The sequence below is a fragment of the Pseudophryne corroboree genome, unplaced genomic scaffold (assembly GCF_028390025.1).
Source record: "Pseudophryne corroboree isolate aPseCor3 unplaced genomic scaffold, aPseCor3.hap2 scaffold_703, whole genome shotgun sequence".
In the NCBI taxonomy this organism is placed as follows: Eukaryota; Metazoa; Chordata; class Amphibia; order Anura; family Myobatrachidae; genus Pseudophryne; species Pseudophryne corroboree.
In genome coordinates, this window is record NW_026970286.1 from 116,295 (window position 1) to 130,289 (window position 13,995).

General features: G+C 47.1%; 1 long non-coding RNA gene across 1 annotated transcript; it reads left to right on the forward strand.

The window, feature by feature from the left end:
* The first annotated feature begins 8,486 nt into the window (after positions 1 to 8,486).
* Positions 8,487 to 12,853, forward strand: LOC135038135 (uncharacterized). Its single transcript, XR_010232539.1, has 4 exons — positions 8,487 to 8,835; positions 8,955 to 9,011; positions 11,711 to 11,888; positions 12,113 to 12,853. It is a non-coding gene; the product is annotated as an uncharacterized LOC135038135 (long non-coding RNA).
* The last annotated feature ends 1,142 nt before the right edge of the window (positions 12,854 to 13,995 follow it).

Genomic DNA, 13,995 nt, shown 5'->3' on the forward strand with positions numbered 1-13,995 from the left:
CCTTTAGGGATATTTATGGTGTTCTGGCAAGTTATGGACTTTACACCCATGGCATGAAGCCATTACACAGTGAGAGCCAGAATAATGGGGGCTGCGGTCACTATAGGATGTATAATGTGACCGCACATCTCCTGCGTGTAAGGTACATCCATATCTCCTCACCTGGGAGAACAGAGGATACTTGGCCAAATCTGGGTTATCTACAGCCAAAACCTCACATTTGTCACCTGAAAACAAGACAAAAAAAAAATCATTCAGCTTCAGAGAGTCTGTAATTATAAAGTAAGAGATCAAGAAGTGCCAGAAGTATTCTGTGAGGCTAGAATCAGGAACGTATGTCGCTATAGGGGTAACATGCCCTTGGCAGGTTAGGATTTAGGAGAGGAGGCCTTGGTATGGGAGTACAAGAGAATCCGGTGACTGCAGAGCTTAATGTATAGGCAGACCATGCTGTATTGTGTAGACAGGTAGTACTGTGTAGGTGATGCTGGATTAGTAGGTGATATAAGGGGACAGTGATATAACGTGTGTTGCATATGACGTCAGAGCCTCATTATCCAGCAGTCACAGCCATGCACACTGTGATCAGACACCAGCCCTATTACTGCTGGGATCACCTGTGTAGCTGCTTATTCAATAAATATCTCTTTCCACAATACTGGCTGTCCTGTCACTTTTTGAACACCTTACTCAGACAGTGATGTATTTTTTGTGACCAATGTGCCACACATTTTGTGATTTATACAAAACTTGTATTAAAAAAAAAGTAAAAAAATTTGGTAACAGACTTCAGGGGACAATCTGCTTTCTCTGTCAGCCACTAGGGGACCCTGTCACAACTTCAAGACTGGGAGCTGGCACTTTAAATAATTAAGAAGTGAAACAGGCCCCTCCCCCTCTATCCCCCATCATCCCTCAGTTTTGAATTTGTGCCGAGGGAGCCGGTCACTGCTGACTGAGCTCCTGCTCAGTTATATTACTTTACTTTTATTTCAATTTACTTTTTTCTTCTTTCTTGGGACTTAGGGGGACATTTACTAAGCAGTGATAAGAGCAGAGAAGTGAGCCAGTAGAGAATTTGCCCATGGCAACCAATCAGCACTGAAGTAACATCTATAATTTGCATACTATAGAATGATACAGAGCTGCTGATTGGTTGATGGGGCCACTTCTCCACTGGCTCACTTCTCCACTCTTATCAATGCTTAGTAAATGTCCCCCTTAGTTCACTTAGCCTCAGAAACCCTTCGCCACTTATCCAGAGAATTGGGGTCCAGGTCACAGACCAGCAGCAAGCTGCACAGAAGAACAGCGCTTAACCAGAGAAGCACTGTTCCTCCCAACACAGCCACATCCTGAGGCTCCGGTTTGGTGAGTGAGCCTCTTTGTAGGCACAGCGGCTGGCCTCCATCCCCTCCTCTGCCCGGTCACACTGTCTCCAACAGCGGCGGGCCTCCCACTGCACTACCGCGCTGACAGACATAGCGCGGCAGCGTGGGGAAATAGTGCGCGCCTGCTCATCTCTCCAGCCACGGCGTTGAGGTCTTCCTGCACTGCCACACTGACAGTACACAGCACGGCAGTGTGGGAGAAGAGTGCAGTGACCGCTTCCAGTTTGTCCTCCTCGCCCCGCTGTGTCTGGTCCGCGACGTGGCGCAGCGACGTGGGTGGAATGCGTGGTATGTATGTAGTAGCCATCTCCTTGCACTGCCGTGCTGACATTACACAGTGCTGCAGTGTTTATCAGCATTAAACACAAACTTAATCTGGAACTGGATAGATAGTCCAGCCCTCTAGTGCAGTAAGGCTAAAGTCTAGTTTATAGAGGGGGAGGAGGACATGAGCTTATTGTTTAATTGAGGCATCCACTCAAAATGGTGGAGACCTGGTGAGATGGGTGCCTCTGCATAGGGGAAGGGGGCAGAGTTGGCGGGTTTTCAACCTGTCAGTCAATCTCCTTCCTCAGCTAGGCAGCTCATTAATGGCAACAGTTGTTTCTCTCCTCATGAATCTGCACTGTAGAGCGGAGACACATTGCTACAGACTGACAGAAACTTAAAAGCCTGAACAAACTACAGGCTGAGGGGGTTTAGAATAGGGGAGTTGGTCAAATGCCTCCCTCTATCCTTCTGACTTTCCTCTTTCTCTATATTATTGAGAGTGATGGTGGAAAATTGTAGGTGTCTCTACAATGGCAGGCAAGGGACCAGTGAATAAGGCCTCACAAAAATTGTTCTTCTGTGCGAAGTGTAACAAAAAAAGCTCACATGGACGATTCCTCCCTGTGTAAGGCATGTACTTTGGAGATTACGTTAGTTAACCCGTCCCAAGATGCTAATTTTCCCCCCTGGGCGGTAGCGCTAACAGGAACCATCTCACAATTACATATTGAGGTGGCTGCTTTACGGAATACTCATGAGATGGTTAGGGAGATTCCTCAAAGTGATGTACCTTCTATTGCTAATGAACCACCTTGGGTGTCAGGATTAGCCAGGTCGGTAGAGGGTCTCACAAAATGCTTGGACTCATCCAGTAAACAGCCGCAGACAGTGTCCAAGGCTAAGAAACGTCCAGTTCCCTTAATTCTTCACTCCGATGAATCTGGAGAAGACCTTCCCTCTCAGGATGAAGCTGAGGGCGATTGTGAGTTGGGTGAAATTACCGATGCAGATGACGAAGTTCTACCTGAGCCTTCTCATGGGGTTGAACCTCTTATTTTAGCTATAATTTTGAACATTTTCAAGACTACAACACCGGAGTCGCCAGATACCACGTTATTTGGTAGAAAACACCATTCTTCGGTCATGTATCCTGTTTCAAAGAAGCTGGATGATCAGCTGATGGAGTCTTGGAAAAACCTGGACAAGCGATTTGAGATGCCCAAAAGATTCCTTAGTATTTATCAGTTTCCATTGGCTTTGACGGATAAATGGGAGAAGTCACCTCGAGTGGACTCCTTTCTTTCCAGGTTGTCAAAGAAACTTCTTTGAAAGACCCTTCTGATAGGAAGTTGGACACCATGTTGAAGTCCATCTATTCGGCCACTGGGGTTGCACTTAGACCAACCTTGGTGAGCTCCTGGGTGAACAAGGCAGTGGAGCATTGGGCCACTAAGTTGGTTAGAGATTTACAAGTGGGGGTTCCGTTAGAAGACGTAGTTATCCTAGCGGAACATATTAAAGAATCAGCTATATACTTAGGAGAACCGACTAGAGATATTGGACAAATTAACTCGGGGATCTCAGCAGCAACTACTGCAGCCAGAAGAGCCCTTTGGCTGAGGTCATGGCAAGTAGATACGGAGTCAAAAATGGCGGCGGAGGCTCTCCCATTTACAGGTGACATTCTTTTTGGAAAAGAACTAGACACGTTAATTCTACAAGCTACGGGTGGTAAATCTGCCTTCTTACCGACCCTTCCACCACCATCTAAACGCTCTTATACTGGAACCTCCATTTGATCCTTCCATTCCACTCAACCTTTTAGAGGATGCGGAAGAGCTACACCCTTGCGAGGTAGAGGTCGCAGCTCATCATCAAGACCCAAAGCCTACAGAAAAGACTGTGGCATGACAGTCTCCCTTCCAACCGGGGCCCAGGTACGGTGGGAGCACGGCTTCGAAATTTTCAGGATGCCTAGTTTAAAATTTCATACAATGCGTGGATTCGCAACATCATCTACCAAGGGTACAAGTTAGATTTTGAAGTTTTACCGCCAAAGAAATATTTTACAACAAGTCTTCCCATCCTTCTGGAGAAACGTTTAGCCCTTCAAGGTGCAGTACAGACCTTAGTAGAATCAGCTGTGCTAATGCCGGTACCACTGAGTCAACGGAAAAAGGGTTACTATTCCAATCTTTTCGTAGTTCCAAAACCAGACGTTACGGTAAGACCAATCCTGAACCTGAAATCATTAAATCAGTTTCTGTCTTATTACTGGTTCAAGATGGAGTCGCTCAACTCAATAATTTCGAACCTGGAACCCAAGGAATTCATGATATCTCTAGACATCAAGGATGTACAGTATATCTCTACATTCTGAACTGGGAACCTCACCAAGCGTTTCTCAGGTTCATGATTCAACAGGATCATTTTCAGTTCAGAGCCTTACCATTCCTACTGTCCACAGCACTCAGAGGGGGGTATTCAATTGTTTGAAAAGTCAGTAGGATGTTGTTTTTTTCTTATATAACAGACACCCAACTGACTTTTCAAATATTTGAATTCCCCCCAATGTGTTTACCAAGGTCATATTCAGTGATGATTGCTCACCTCAGATCATTGGGAATCACAATAATACCATACCTAGACGACCTCCTTCTCAAGGCTCCATCCGATCTCATTCTCCAGGACCATGCTCTATTAACATACAATGTGTAGGTAGAACATGGATGGAGAATCAATTTTTGGAAATCCAACCTTCAGCCGTCACAGCATCTCCAGTTTCTCGGTGTGATCCTGGACACCAGTGTACAGAGAGTTTTTCTGCCACAAGACAAAGCTCTGAGTATATAGAAACTGGTCCGGGCTGTCTCAAGCAACGACGGGTATCAGTCCATTTACAGTATGCATTCGTCTGCTTGGGAAGATGGTAGCTGTATTCGAAACTCTGGAGTTTGGGTGTTTTCATTCACGTCCTTTCCAGCTGGACCTGTTACATCAATGGTTGGGTTCGCATCTACACATACAACAACTAGTTCATCTAACTCCGGAGACACGACATTCACTTCTTTGGTGGCTCCAGCTGCACAATCTCACTGCGGGCAGGCAATTTGGTGTGTGGGACTGGACGCTCCTCACAACAGATTCCAACCTCAGGGGATGGGGCACGGTTGTGTTGGACTCCCATATTCAGGGCCACTGGTCTCCACAAGAATTACTGTCGCCAATAAATGTGTTGGAACTGAGAGCGATCTACAATCGCTGGTACAAGCTGCCCACATTCTTCGATCCAAGGCTGTAAAAGTTCAATCGTACAACGCAACTTCTTTAGTGTACATAAACAAACAAGGCGGAACTCGCAGTCGACAGGCAATGAGAGAGGTGTCACGTATTCTCAAATGGGCAGAACACAACACAGTAATTCTCTCTGTGGTATTTATTCCAGGAGTGGACAATTGGGAAGCAGACTACCTCAGCTGTCAGGATCTACATCTGGGAGAAAGGGCACTTCACCCAGAAGTGTTCAACGATCTGATACAATGCTGGGGGTGTCCAGACGTGGATCTCATGGCATCCTGTCAAAGACATCGGCTTCCAAGATACATCTCCAGATCCCGGGATCCTCAACCGGAAGCTGTGGACGCTCTGGTCATGCCTTGGCCATAAATCCTAGTTTATGTGTTTCCTCCGTTCCCTCTATTGTCTCCAATTCTCAAGAAAATCAAATGGGAGTCAATCACAGTGATCCTGGTGGCACCAGATTGGCCACGGAGGGCTTGGTATTCAGACCTGTGTTTTCTTCTTGTGGACGATCCTTGACCTCTTCTCTGCATCCGGATTTACTCAAACAAGGGCCTTTCGTGCATCCAGATTTACCACGGCTACGTTTAACGTGATGGCTATTGAGGCAGACATCCTGAAAAGGAATTCCGGAATGTGTGATCCCCACAATGTTGCAGGCACGAAAACCAGTTACGGCAGCCCATTACCATCGCATTTGGCGATCCTATATAGCTTGGTGTAATCGCAGAGGATTTCCATTGGATTCTTTTCATCTCTCACAGTTCTTAGTGTTTCTTCAAACAGGATTGGATTCTGGACTTCGTCTAGGATCCCTGAAGGTTCTGGTATCTGCTTTATCATTATTTTTTTCAGATACGCCTAGCACTCCTGACGTATGTGCAAATTGTTGTGGAAAAAAAGACACAACGTGAATAGTTGTAGCCAAATTGTTGTTTATATTGATAATGGCAGAGCAAGATTACAATAAAGTGACAGTCAGCATGCACTTTACAAGTAATTACAAGTGAGCTCAATCTGCCTTTCGAACATGGCATAGATGGCCCCTAATATTGCATATTACAAAGAATTACTCCACCCAAGCTTGGACCAATCACAGCAGGCCTTGAGGCCCGTTCCTCCTTATCGAACACCATCTGGTCCTGGGTGGGCACATGACACAAATCAGCAAGACTAGCTCTGCCATTATCAATATAAACAACAATTTGGCTACAACTATTCACGTTGTGTCTTTTTTTCCACAACAAAATCTTTCTACAAGGGGTTCTATGGGTACAACCTCCGTTTGTTCCACCTACAGCTCTTTGGGATTTAAATCTGGTGCTAGAATTTCTACAGTCAACCTGTTTTGAACCTTTGGAAGGAGCTGACCTTAGATACCTTACTTGGAAGACTGCTTTTCAACCTGCCATAGCTTCAGCCTGGAGGGTTTCTGAATTAAGTGCCTTGCGTTGCAGACCCCCTTTTGGATTTTTCATCCTGATCGGGCGAAGTTGAGAACACGTGCATCTTTCCTTCCCAAGGTCATATCTGCTTTTCACATCAATCAGCCTATTGTGGTACCATCTTTGCAGGACGATTCTGGGGTACCTTCTTCTCTGGATGTAGTGAGAACCTTGAAGATTTACATAGAGCGGACTGCGCCTTTCAGGAAGTCTGATGCTTTATTTGTTCTTTATGACATCCCTCATCACGGGTGGCCTGCTACTAAGCAGACCCTGGCCTGCTGGATTAAGTTGACTGTTCGTCACTCCTACCTCCAACAGTCTATGCGACCAACAGTATTCATTGCTGTCCACTCTACGCATTCAGTTGGGTCTTCGTGGGACGGTAGTAGGGGGACTACCATGTCTCAACTCTGTCGTGCAGCCACTTGATCCAGTATTCATACATTTGCTAAATTCTATAAGTTTGATACTTTTGCGGATTCATCTTCATGGTTTGACCGTCTTGTTTTGCAAGGTTCTCAGTGATCTTCCGCCCAGGGGGGAAACTTTGGGACGTCCCCACAGTCTTGAAGTTGTGCCAGTGTCCCCTAGTGGCTGACAGAAAAAGGAGGATTTTGGTACTTACCAATAAATCCCTTTTTCAGAAGCCATATGGGACACTGGCCACCCGCCCGTCACTGTTCTCTTGCCTTTCTTGTTCTGTTGTGTTTAATTGTTATATGCTCTCTTCCCTCGTATAGTTTCTGTTCTCTTGTTCCTGTCTCCTCTCGGCTAATTCAAAACTGAGGGATGATGGGGTATAGAGGGGGAGGAGAGTGTGTCACTTCTTAGATTATTTAAAGTGCCAGCTCCCTGTAAGCCACCGTCATCACCCCACAGTCTTGAAGTTGTGCCAGTGTCCCGTATGGCTTCCGAAAAAGGGATTCATAGGTAAGTACCAAAATCCTCCTTTCTTACAGACTCTGGCCCATAGTGACATGATAGCATAGTGCGGTGATGGCACATTCCTGTTGTGAGTCTCCCATTCCCCCACATCCCAATGTGCTGTACTGAGATCTGGTTACTAAGAGCTCCGTGTCATGTACATGGAGCCAGAGTGTGATGTGTGTGCTTTGACATGGCGTGTTATACTGCTGGAATTGGCCAGTCGAGGATGGGGAGACTGTGGCCATATAGGCAGGCACGTGGTCCACAACAATACACAGGTAGCATACGATGTTTAACAGTGCTCAACTGGTATAAAGGGGGCTAATGTGTGCACCACCACCAGCCTGAACCATTGATGCAAGGCAGGAGGGATACATGGATTTATGTTTACTCAAAGTTCACCGTGACTTACGTTCTAAGATGCTCTTCTGGTTATGACTGTTGTAACACGTGGTCATTCGTGTTACTGTAGCCTTGATGCCGGCTTGAATCAGTCTGGCCGTTCTCTTCTCACCTCTGTACATAGGTTGGTGCACAGAACAGACGATCACTGGATGCTTTTTGTTTTGCTCACTGTTCTCTGTAAATTCTAGAAACCTTTGTGCATGAAAACCCCAGGAGATTGCCAGTCTGGAACCAACAATCATCCTACGGTCAAAGTCACTCAGATCAGATTTCTACACAGTAATTGGCCTGAGCAACAACTGAACCTCTTGACCATGTGTGCATTCTTTTATGCATTGAATTACTGCTACATAAATAGCTGATTAGATAATTGCATTAATGGGTAAGTGTACTAGTGTGCCTAATTGCCCATTGAGTGTATATTTCTTTAATACATATTTAATTTTATAATAAGTAAACATACCTGAAGAGACCTTGCATCATATGTGACTACAGTAATTTACAATGCAAAATGATATATGTTTACAACATTATATGGAATTCCAGGAACCTCAGGCTGTATACAGATGAGCATTTTACACTTATATATTTCCATCTGGTTTAGTTTATATATCTGGCAGGCGAATAACTCTTGAGTTCTCAGATTGGTTGACTCGCTCCAAGTTCTCCGATTGGCTGACTCAGCTCCGGAACCTGTGTTAGTTGCGCTCACCTCTTGCATTTTATATCTATCTATAGGGGAACAAAAAACAGACGAAATGCACCACAGCTTTCTTACAGTTCTGTAACGCTGACTCCGGGATCCTCCTGTACATGGACGTAGCTGTCAGAGGACTGGCATCCCTGAGGTGGACTGGATTATTCAATATGACCCCCCCCTACCAGATGATCCCAAGTTGACTCCACTAGCTCTGAGAAGGTGACATTGTGCATTGGAGTTCTTTATGGATCTGGTCTTGGGTTGTGGAATTTACCCCCTTCTCGCTGCTCATCCATCGGGTTGGCAGGACGGCGCGGGGGATTGATGGAAAGGGCCACTGCTGATTCTGAGGCCAGAGGAGCTGGGATTTCTGCATTACCTAATGCAGGCTAAGGTGGGCGCTCTTGGTGCATCTTGTATGTTCGGTGGCCCCTTGCGTGTCTGGGTTTGCGTGCGCATGTTTACACCCCTGTGCTGCAGAGTCACCGCTGACAGCGTCTGTTTCTGTTCCAGGTACCTCTGAGTGAGTTTGAATTCTCCTGGAGTAAAATCTCAGACATCCAATCTCAGGTACATTTTTACTTTTACTGTTTTGCTCTGTAAACTGAGATTTCATCCATCTGTAATCTGTAAAATATATTATTACAAACAGCGGAAGATTGAAATATTTGTTTTAAATCCAGTGTTTGGAAAGTCTGTGCTATAAGTAAGAACTCGTCAGTTTTGTGTGTAAATCACCAGTGAATATCTGTTCGCATAAGTGTCATATAATTAAACCATGCTTAAAACTGAGACTTTAATGGAATAATCAGACCCCCAGAAGTGTTGGAAATCTCAGTCACTTTACAGAACATATTCTTAATAATCCTCTATTTCCTTTTTACTCTGCGTGGCAATGGGAGGCTGAGTTATCACTTAGCGGAAGGGTAGCGATGGGAGGCCGAGTTATCACTTAGCGGAAGGGTGGCGATGGGAGGCTGAGTTATCATTTAGCGGAAGGGTGGCGATGGGAGGCTGAGTTATCACTTAGAGGAAGGGTGGCGATGGGAGGCCAGGTTATCACTTAGCGGAAGGGTGGCGATGGGAGGCCAGGTTATCATTTAGCGGAAGGGTGGCAATGGGAGGCTGAGTTATCACTTAGAGGAAGGGTGGTGATGGGAGGCCAGGTTATCACTTAGCGGGAGGGTGGCAATGTGAGGCTGAGTTATCATTTAGCGGAAGGGTGGCGATGGGAGGCTGAGTTATCATTTAGCGGAAGGGTGGCGATGGGAGGCTGAGTTATCATTTAGCGGAAGGGTGGCGATGGGAGGCTGAGTTATCATTTAGCGGAAGGGTGGCGATGGGAGGCTGAGTTATCACTTAGAGGAAGGGTGGCGATGGGAGGCCAGGTTATCACTTAGCGGAAGGGTGGCGATGGGAGGCCAGGTTATCATTTAGCGGAAGGGTGGCAATGGGAGGCTGAGTTATCACTTAGAGGAAGGGTGGTGATGGGAGGCCAGGTTATCACTTAGCGGGAGGGTGGCAATGTGAGGCTGAGTTATCATTTAGCGGAAGGGTGGCGATGGGAGGCTGAGTTATCACTTAGAGGAAGGGTGGCGATGGGAGGCCAGGTTATCATTTAGCGGAAGGGTGGTGATGGGAGGCCAGGTTATCATTTAGCGGAAGGGTGGCGATGGGAGGCCAGGTTATCACTTAGCGGAAGGGTGGCAATGGGAGGCTGAGTTATCACTTAGCGGAAGGGTGGCAATGGGAGGCTGAGTTATCAATTAGCGGAAGGGTGGCAATGGGAGGCTGAGTTATCAATTAGCGGAAGGGTGGCGATGGGAGGCCAGGTTATCACTTAGCGGAAGGGTGGCGATGGGAGGCCAGGTTATCACTTAGTGGAAGGGTGGCATTGGGAGGCCATGTTATCACTTAGCGGAAGGGTGGTGATGGGAGGCCAGGTTATCATTTAGCGGAAGGGTGGCGATGGGAGGCCAGGTTATCACTTAGCAGAAGGGTGGCGATGGGAGGCTGGGTTATCACTTAGCGTAAGGGTGGTGATGGGAGGCCAGGTTATCACTTAGCGGAAGGGTGGTGATGGGAGGCCAGGTTATCACTTAGCAGAAGGGTGGCGATGGGAGGCCAGGTTATCACTTAGCGGAAGGGTGGCGATGGGAGGCCAGGTTATCACTTAGCAGAAGGGTGGCGATGGGAGGCCAGGTTATCACTTAGCGGAAGGGTGGGGATGGGAGGCCAGGTTATCACTTAGCGGAAGGGTGGTGATGGGAGGCTGAGTTATCACTTAGCGGAATGATGGCGATGGGAGGCCAGGTTATCACTTAGTGGAAGGGTTGCGATGGGAGGCTGTTATCACTTAGCGGAAGGGTTGTGATGGGAGGCTGAGTTATCACTTACCGTAAGGGTGGCGATGGGAGGCCAGGTTATCACTTAGTGGAAGGGTGGCGATGGGAGGCCAGGTTATCACTTAGCGGAAGGGTGGTGATGGGAGGAGAGGTTATCACTTAGCGGAAGGTTGGCGATGGGAGGCCAGGTTATTACTTAGTGGAAGGATGGCGATGGGAGGCCAGGTTATCACTTAGCGGAAGGGTGGCGATGGGAGGCTGAGTTATCACTTAGCGGAAGGGTGGCGATGGGAGGCCAGGTTATCACTTAGCGGAAGGATGGCGATGGGAGGCCAGGTTATCACTTAGTGGAAAGGTGGCAATGGGAGGCCAGGTTATCACTTAGTGGAAGGGTGGTGATGGGAGGCCAGGTTATCACTTAGCGGTAGGATGGCGATGGGAGGCCAGGTTATCATTTAGAGGAAGGGTGGTGATGGGAGGCCAGGTTATCACTTAGCGGAAGGGTGGCGATGGGAGGCCAGGTTATCACTTAGCGGAAGGGTGGCGATGGGAGGCTGAGTTATCACTTAGCGGAAGGGTGGCGATGGGAGGCCAGGTTATCACTTAGCAGAAGGGTGGTGATGGGAGGCCAGGTTATCACCACTTAGCGGAAGGGTATGTAGTCCCAATAGAGGGCTGTTTTAGTGACCTCACATGTACGGACCGTGTAGCTCATGGGTCTTTAACCTGTGGCCTTCCAGCTGTTGTAGAACTACACATCCCAGCATGCCCTGCTCAGTTTTAGCCTACCTTAATAGCGATACTGTGGCAGGGCATGCTGGGATGTGCAGTTCCACAGCAGCTGGAGGGCGGCAGGTTGAAGACCCATGGTGTAGCTGGAGTGTTCAGTTCTCCTCGGATGATTGTGATATCTCTCTGTTCCAGCTGGAGAAACTAATAGAAAAGAATCACTATCTGCACAAGTCGGCCCAGGAAGCCTACAAAGCCTATATCTGATCCTACAACTCCCACTCGCACAAGCAGATATTCCACGTGAACACACTGGACCTGTTCAAGGTCTGCCTGTCCTTCGTCTTCCTGATCCCACCATATGCTGACCTCAGTATCCTTTGTCAGAGTACAGATATTAGTGATGTGATGTCACTGCTCAGTGTCATGGCGACGTTTCTGATGTACATACTACATAATATTATAGACGGGAGGGGGTGTCAATGTTTGGTCACAGCCGCTGGTTTGGGGTGACGGCTCCTGTCAGGTAAGACGCGGCTGAGCTGGATGATGCTTTATGAGATTGCCAGTTTCTTTGCCTTAACCCAATGTTCCCAGATGTGAGCAGCAGCGGAGGAAGGAGGATCCAGAAACGAGGTGGTGGGGGCGGCTTTGGCTACCAGAACTCCAAACGTCTTCAGAAAGCCAAGATCTTCAAACACATTAACAAGGGCGGTCGGAGCCAGGGGCGTCAGTTCACCTGCTGATTATCTCCGAAGATTTTATGATACGAACCCTCCACCTGATGATTCTCCTTTTACAGTAAAGTTGTATTTTTTCAGGGAACTGTTATTGGCATTTGTTAGACGTCCCTTGTAAACTGGGCCGAAACCAAACTAATGATTGTATCGGGCTCTGAGCACCCGTTGCCGTTCTGATTGTGTTTCAGAGTAGTTTATTCTCCTTCCCACACCTAAAGTCCTCCATATCTAGTGGAGTTAGGTCATCAGTTTTGGTTGGTAAATGTAAGGTAATTCAGGACCAATCCCTTATTACATTTAGCTCAGCGACATCTACAGCCGTTGATACCCATTCATAGGAAATGGTGGACAACGTGCTTATTTTGTGATCAAATTCTCAGATCTAGGCCGTGTTCACTGGATGAATGAGAAAATCACCATGACTAGGGATGTCAAGAACAGAACCACTTGTTCCCTAAGTACTGAAGACCTGCAGATGGGGAAGACCTCAGATAACTGATGGATGGGTGATAACTCAGTGCAGGGTTATACGCTGACCCCTGTAGATGGGACCCTTGAACCAAATATATGGGGAGTTGAATCCGGGTGCCCGGCGTCACCTACGTATTACATCTTTCAGGAAACCACTTATATTGGGAAGGATTGTACATTCCACTCCTGTTTGTTTGGTTTCCTCCATGCCAGAGTTTGTTACATACATGTACATATATATAGGTATATTACATGTCTGTGACACGCAGATGTTACATGATCTAATCCAGCGCAGAATAAAGTCTTATGTTACGTGTTCACCTATGGTATTATTCATCTTACTATAGCTCATGTCTTGTGCAGTGACCACACGGTCATATATATACATTTTATAGCCGCTGTCCATTTTCAGTATATAAATATTCTGGAAATAACCACCTGCGGTATGTACTAAGTAGTCACCCTACGGCAGGGGTATTCCACATGCGGCACTACTGTGGAACTACACATCCCAGCATGTCCTGCCACAGTTTTGCAATTAGGGCATGCTAAGACACTGGCAGGGCATGCTTGGATATGTAGTTCCACACCAGCTGGAGAGCCGCATCGTAAATACCCCTGCCCCCTCTGGTGGTGATATAAACTGCAGCCCTTTCCTGCACATTCCTATCACAGGCTTCTGCCCTGGGGGGGGGGGGGGGGGGGGATGTACAGAGGGGGTACATGGCGATACAGAATTACATTTGTAGGAGGACCATGTCCACTTTCCACCAAAAGACCAGCAGTTCTGGAATCTCCAGGAAAGTCCCGATATTACCTGATGCCGTTGTCCTTGTTTTCTGTGATGATACATATAGAATTATTACTAGTAAGTTGGTTGGAGGGCGCAGTAAGATAGTTCTCTCCTTTCTCAATGTGGTTTGGGATCGGGGGCGACCATAGTACCCTGAAGCGTCGGTAGCAATTCTGTGTATCTTCATAGTAAATGTGGGTGTAGTAGACTATACCCCCCATCTGTATGTATAACGAGGGCTGATATAAAAGTACATTTATTAGGAAGATGGGGCCAATTATGTCACTGAAGTCATTAACAGATCCGATTGGTATATCAGACCTTCAGCATCGATGGTTTTATCCTGTGATGTTATCTAGTGATATAGCAGCTGCTGCTAAACCCGCCGCTGGACACAGCTACAGCCGCGCAGCACAAACTGCGCGCACATAATAACGGGTCACAGCGTACCCTGCTATGTCAGGAGGTGCAGAAAA